Source organism: Camelus bactrianus, chromosome 3 (genome assembly GCF_048773025.1).
Source record: "Camelus bactrianus isolate YW-2024 breed Bactrian camel chromosome 3, ASM4877302v1, whole genome shotgun sequence".
NCBI classification, from domain to species: Eukaryota; Metazoa; Chordata; class Mammalia; order Artiodactyla; family Camelidae; genus Camelus; species Camelus bactrianus.
In genome coordinates, this window is record NC_133541.1 from 65,041,774 (window position 1) to 65,048,392 (window position 6,619).

The 6,619-nt window shown below is 37.1% G+C and overlaps 1 protein-coding gene across 6 annotated transcripts in view; it reads right to left on the reverse strand.

The window, feature by feature from the left end:
* ARB2A (ARB2 cotranscriptional regulator A) overlaps positions 1-6,619 on the reverse strand; it is a 362,742-nt gene that overhangs the window by 77,137 nt on the left and 278,986 nt on the right. The window lies entirely within an intron of this gene.

The window sequence follows — 6,619 nt, forward strand, 5'->3', positions numbered from 1 at the left end:
AATATAGAATTACATGAAAGTACAAAAGGATTTAAAGAAGTAAGGCAAAAGTAAAAAATGGACAAATAAATAACAAATGAATATGACTAGTACCATTTAGTGGCTACAGGTGAGATGCAAATTTGGCTCTAAGCTTTCAAATGGCTAAAGCTAGGAGGGGAATACAATGGGTATGTCAGTGGTTCCCAACTGGTAATGCTCACGCTCTTGTGGAACAAAGTCTGGAAACTGCTGGAATAACATACTATAAGATTTTTGTTGTCCATATGATAATAGAATAATTGTTTGGGGGAGAACGGAGTTTTGGGAAGCTTTTCTCCTGTGGTCCTCCTAAGATGTAGTGGGTTACTGCCTCTAAGTTAGCCACCCCTGGCCCATCGTCGGCCCTGACTGGGTTGCAGGGGTGCACAGAGACAGTGATCCTCCAGTCCTCAGGGCAGCCAAGGGAACAAGGGGCAGCTGGAGCCTGTGGCCTCCAGTCTTGACCAGTCCCTTCCATTCATACCAGGATGCTGAACAGGTAAGTATTATATTTTTATAATATGTGACATAAAATAAAAAGCATTTCATCTAAAAGATACCTATAAAAGCTGTAATGGGGAATTTTATGTAACTGTTTCTTTTAACAAGCTGATTACAAGACAGAGAATACAATTCAGTTAAACTATTTCTGCAAGGGGCCAAAAAGGTCCAGTTACCTACTATCTGGCTTCATTTTCAGTATTACATATAGTTATAAAACCTATCTGAACCCCTTCTTTCAAGTGGCATTTATGTGAATGAATTTACGTTACTTATTAATGAGGTCACCTTCATTCACCACGTGGCCAAGTTTGAGGAAAGGAGCAGGCCGTGCTGCTGCCCCATGAACACTCCCCAAGGTCTCAGAAACCGTGAAAGGCCTCACAATGCCCACCTCTCCGAATCTACTTCTTTACATGCAGTTTTTAAGTTCACTGTAACTACAATATAAACTACACTGCAATAATATACACTTGTAGGATATTCATTTCATTTATGAGGGACTGACCTTCGATTTAAAAAATTACAGTTAATCTTTAGTCTGAACCTTCCCCTCCGTCTCCATTTAATTCCACACAGAATGACTGTTTATAAGATGTGTCACTGGGGAGCATTAAGATTCTACCCTTTAGAATTTTTTTGAAGCATGAACTTTCAGGTAAAGTTGCTGGTGCAGAAGCTTACCACTATGGGGTATGACTTACGCCTCTGTATATTCTCCTGGTCACCTGCAACCCTTCCTCAGGAGAATATTGTCCTAGTGGAATTTTCCCAGCAGATATGACTTTGAGGAGATAGCCCTGTTAAGTACATTTGTCAGTCTTTATGGTTCTCCACCCCATTAGTCACATCACTACACCAGAGTTACACCAACTACAGACACTAAAATCATCTTACATATTAATTTCCCATATGACACATCAGATTCCTGTAGCAAGAGCTTCTGTTTTAAATCAAAAAGTTAGGTTCTTACCTATACATATAAAACCAAAATATTCCATCAAACTAAAACGAAACTCCATTCTTCCCCTAATGAATTTTTACTATCTGTGAAAGTGAAGCAAGAGGATTTTATTCTTCCTGTATGGATACTGCAATCACTTTTGTTTACTCTGAAAATGGAAGAATGAAAGAGTATGAACAGACAAGGTTCTAAAATGCATGCATACTCAAAAGAGGATTTTGGAGAAAAGTACAAATGTGAGGACAGCAAAAAGAAAAAAAGTAGTCCATTAATGTTCAGCACTTATGAATAAAAGCTTAAGCAAAAAGTGTAGCTAAAATTTTTTTAAAAAGCACCCTCATGCCTCTTTATTAATTTAAACTTTATCGCAAATACAGAACTGTACTCTGCTGCAGTCCCCTTAAGTCATCTTGTTAAATTTTGTCACAACATGTGTTACCGTCGTTCTACACTTTTACCTTTGCACTTTGTAGTGTGTAGCAGAGCAACGTAATTAACCACCGCTAGGTAGTGTTTACGTTAGTTCTCAAAAGGTTAAGAAGCTGATTATAGCTAAAATCAGCTTTGCCTGAGGCTTCAGGGGCTCTGTGTAATCAAATTAGACAAGCAGGGCACAGTGTCACCTAACACAAACCAGTGGCACTTTCTTCTTTGCTCTGACTCCCCCCCCTTTTTTTTTAATAGGGGAACAACTAAGGCTTTGTGCTTTTTTAATTTTAATAGATAATTTTAAAAGACTTGTTTCTAATAAATTTGGCATGCAGTCTCGTAAGATGTCCACCTGTTCAAAAGTAATGTGAGCAAGGAGAGACAATGTTGAAAAAAAACTTGAGAAAAAAAATCTTGCTTGTTAAAGGGAAGTCTTCACTGAGAGAGACTGAGATGTTTTAAAGAAAGTATTTTCTTAAAAGGCAGGTGACAGCATGATCACAGGTACATGACATTATGAACATTTCCTAGCTTTGGACAGACTGTCAGTTTTGTTCTGCAGAAAACCACATAATGGTTTATCTGCTTCCAAGAGAACTCAGAGAACTTTATAAACCTGATAGATAATGCATTAGCATTTCTAAGAAGCCATGGGAAGCCCACTCTGCGGACTTACAGCTCATCTTCCCTCCATCTCTACTCTTTGAAGTCAGCAAGGTGAACTGTATAATGGACACATTTAAGGAGGAGGTTTAATAAGGTGAGAAGAGCAAGCCAGCCCTACTGCAGAGACTCCCTTTCCACAAGGTCCTATATTCAAATGCAGTAAGAAGTATTAGTCAAATCCAAATCTTGCTACCTTCAAGCCTAAAGGGAACAAAAGCACGAACACTAGATACTTAAAAAGAAAAGCAATGGTAAATTTAAATAAAATCTAGAGTCTCGTTCTTAAAAAATGTATGGATCACTATTAAAACTATATCTGACTTTAACCTCTTGGTTTAAATCCTACATATTTCTTACTGTGCTTGAAATACAGAAACAAAATGAACGTAAACATCCTACAAATGAGTGATCAGGAGAAAATGAGTTTTGCTAATGATTTATTCAGGGCAATAAAATCAAAACTTGTTATTTTAATTGATTAAGTCATAAAGAGTTCCTGGCAAAGTCAAATCTTGCTATTTGCACAGTCAGACAATTTCTGCTAATCCAGCAGTACTTAACAAATTCACATGTGGTTAGCTTGTCTTGCTGTAGCTGTATATCACATTTCTGTGCTGCAAGCTGTGCAAAAAAAATCAATATGCCAAGTTTAACAAAAGGACAGGAAACATGATGTTCTCCTATATTTTCAATGAACCTCAAATGACTCTGCTGTTCATACTCAGTGCAATTTATGGCAGAGAAATGTATTCTTCAATGAAAAAAATCTACAATGGAGTGAATTACATAAATCCAGAGCTGAAGTTCTGCCTTTTTCCATAATAACAATTTATTTAGAAGATTCTGACATTCTGATTCAATGTGCACAGCACAATCAGCCATTCACAAGGCATATTTTTTTTCCCGATGAAGGCTAAAGTATATTCTTTAGACCAAATAAATATATACTGTCTATTTATGGTGGTACTTTGATATACATATTTAATTTAGGTTTTGGGGACTTTTTTTGATGGTCTCTTTTCACATGTGAAACATAGGATGAGATGGTTTCTACCCATCAAATGCTTTAAATTGTAACACGGAGGGAAAAAGGCCCAGTGGGTCCTGAGTTACTGCATTGGTTAATTGATTCTAGATTCTACATCTTCTTTTACTGCGGCAGAAGTACATTATGTGTGGAAGTAGATTAGGATGAAAATGTTAAGAATGAGGTAGGAGTGGTCATGACCAATAGGTCAGCACAGAGTGGTGCCACTTCTGCCTTCTCAAGTCACTGATGTGGAACTAAATGTGGCAAAACAACCGGTAAGCTGGACTTCAGCCAAAGGACTCAGACCTGTTGCCACAGTTGCTTTTTGTTGTTGTCGTGGTTGCTGCTGATTTTTTGGGGGGAAGGGGGGTAAAAAGGGTATTGGCTTTAGGAATCTTCAAAAGGGCCATACACATAGAAAAATAAGAAAGCTAGATAATCCACAAATACAGACAAATTCACTTAAACATATGGAAAACTCTGGTAATTTCTCTTCATTCCAATGAGCAGCAGTAAATGGATTAATCGTACTTAGCTGGGGAGAGCATGTCAGTGACCAGGATTGACGGTATAAACTGCTACACAGAACACACTCAGAGAATCACACTTATTTCTAACTTTCTATTAGTGTGTTATTTGCAAGACAAACTTCATTAGAGATTAATAAACCATTTAAAAGAGGATGGGCATAAAGTTCCCAGTCTGAAAATAACAATGTAATTTTAAGTGCTGAATAATATTAATGTTGCTGTAAGAATTCATATTCTTATTTCAAAACAGAGGATACAATATGGCTCGGCATAGTGATAAGAAGTTTTTTATGGCTATTCAGGAAACCCAGAGCACAAGAGCTTGGGAAAAAATATACCAATGTATACAAACCATAATTTAATTGTGTATTAAAGTAGACTCTTTAACGCCTGCAAAGATAATAAATAGTCATATATAAACTCTCGTTAGTTGTATGACCCTAGTATAAAATCTAGCCCCTGGAAATGAGAGAACTAACACTTTTTGGAGAATGCTTAATTATTTTAACAACAACATACAAGGGTCTATCCATTTTACTTCTAAAGAATGGTTTATTACTGAGAAAAACTGCCTTAACAATGTTACTGATTTTAGGTTTAAATGGCAATTCAGATTATTTTTCCATATTTTTCATCTTTATAGAGTTTGTATTTTCTAGCTTTTTCTTACCTCTAAGTATTCTTTGGTGGTACTTCTTTCCTCTTTACTGGAAAGCATCTATTAATGAGATTTCCTTACCACTTTATTACTAATAAATCAAATCTGTAAGGATTTGCTTCTGACATAAATGCCTACTCTGTTCTTGAGGCAACACTGCCAGGTCTCTCAGGGATGTCTTCTTTGGACATCTGATAATTTTGTTAAACTCAGCTGGAGGGGTTCAACATCACTTTTCTAGCGCGATTTCATTTCTCCAGCATCGCTGGTATCTTCTCTTCCTATCTGCCCATACAGGAGACTTCTCCATAACTTTCAGGTACCTCAAAATATCAGAATCGTCACAAAATTATCCCGAGTTTTCTACCTGCTATTAATTATCTATAGGTCAGAATAAACCAGGTGCTGCAAACGGAAACATTTGGTCTGCATGAAGTCTTAGACTATGGAGTGTGTGCTTAATTCGGTCTTAATTAAGGCCCTAGGAGAGAATCTCAGAGCTGGAAAAGATCATGGAAATCATCTACCTACCTCATATTTCAAACAATGAGAGATCCAGGGAAACGAAGTAACAGGCCCAAAGCCACATACTGGTTAGTAACTCTCATCATTCTATACTCACATCGTATTTTTTGAGTCCCCTGCAATTATTATGCTTTTCAACCAGAACTTGGGAGAACCACCAATTAATAAATTTCCTACAGATAAGATTTCCATCACTTTCAATCAACACAGTCCTTCTGTTTCTACTGTTAACCCTTCCAGGCACTTTTGCATCGTATCTTTGCATGACTCCTGGGGCTTTCTCTTCCCCAATTCTCCCTTTCTTTTCTGTCTGTTAAAAGACATGTGCAAAGAATATCTTGCTCACAATGTGCTGTGGCCACATTATTTCATTGCAGAAACCCCTTTTTAATATCCTTCCCAAGTCAAAGGCAACTTTTCAAAAAGTCCATCTACTGTCTATCTTCAATAAGCTGAAATGTTCACTTCTTATTTTCCTACCTGTTTTGTTCCCTTCCTTTAAGTAATACAGACATAAACTTCTTTGGTTTCTATTTCCAGCATTCCAAAAATCCCAGTCTTTAAAAAAGCTCCCTTTTGCCTTTTCCTTATGCTCTGTTCTCTGAGCACTTTAGGGTAGGTTCCTTTCCCTCCCAATCTTCTACACCAGAAGAGAAGTGCATCATTTGGTTGTTTACCTTCATCTTTTTAGGCCACAGGCCTTTTCTTTTTCAACTCCTTTCAAGATACCCACTTATGAGTCTTTCTTTGTAATCCATCTAACTATTGGACTGCAGACAACAGTCACATGCTATCACCACTACTTAATCTTCAACCCTATTTCATCACATCCTTTAATTTTAGAAACACAAAAGTGTAGAATTGAAATAGGTATTAAAGATTCTTTAGTCTAATCCCTCCCAAATGTAAGAATTCCTTCTATCAAATTACTGAAGAGTGGTCACTGAGACTTCCCTTGAATGCTTCAAAAGATGGAAAGCTCATTAGTTTACAAGGCAGCCCATTCCATTTCTCAAATAATATAATCATTATACTGAGCTTATTTAATTTCCATAATCCACAATCAAAGCTTTTGTCATAAAGTACTAAGAATGTCATATTTGGTTCAGGGTTGAGAACAGCTAAATCATTAGGTCTCTGTGAGTTCTTTGGTGCCATAACTTGAAGATCTGGATGCTCTCTGTTAGATTTCCAGCGCTGCCCCCCCCCCCACCCCTTTCCCATGGTACTGAAAACCCGCCATCAACTTTATCAAATTATTCAAGGAAAATAGTTTGAAATTTTTATCTTGGCCA